This window comes from Morone saxatilis, unplaced genomic scaffold, assembly GCF_004916995.1.
Source record: "Morone saxatilis isolate NCDOM2014 unplaced genomic scaffold, NCSU_SB_2.0 Contig16, whole genome shotgun sequence".
Lineage (NCBI taxonomy): Eukaryota > Metazoa > Chordata > Actinopteri > Moronidae > Morone > Morone saxatilis.
In genome coordinates, this window is record NW_023339718.1 from 118,982 (window position 1) to 119,566 (window position 585).

A 585-nucleotide genomic window follows, 5' to 3' on the forward strand; every position below is an offset into this window, starting at 1 on the left:
TAACAAAGTGTTTCTCGAGGTCTTGCTAGAGAAGTTTAAAAATCTATATCTCTGTGTTTGGTTCACTAGAGTAAAGAGTAACAAGAGTAAATGTAAAGTAAATTGTCTAAAATATTACAATGGTCAAGTGTCAGGAACCTTTTCAAAAAAGAATCCTAATAATTCTGTATGAACGTTAAATAATGATGTACGTTAAATAATAATATAATTACATCATACAGACAGAGAATTGTATAAAAAGTTCCCTAAACAGGAAAAAATCTGCTCAAAATTCATCCAAAGCTCTGGTTTTACACAAACTTCCTGCAGTTACTGAGTTCAGTGTTTGGGTTCAGCGTACAGTTTATAATATAATATGAAATATACATAAAATATGAGTCAGTTTATTAATAATAGAAAAGGCTCCATGAAGGAAAAGGTTGGGAACCAGTAATTTAACACCAAACTGCCAGTAAAAATCCAGACAAATAAACTCTGATCCAACAGGCAGCAGAGACACAATCCCCTGATAAGCAGAGATATTTTCTGTCTCACAAGGTCACAGACGGTGGCGGCACAGACGGTGGCGGCACAGACGGTGGCGGC

General features: G+C 35.6%; 1 protein-coding gene across 1 annotated transcript in view; it reads right to left on the reverse strand.

Moving 5' to 3' along the window:
- LOC118325754 (spindlin-1-like) overlaps positions 1 to 585 on the reverse strand; it is a 5,937-nt gene that overhangs the window by 4,388 nt on the left and 964 nt on the right. The window lies entirely within an intron of this gene.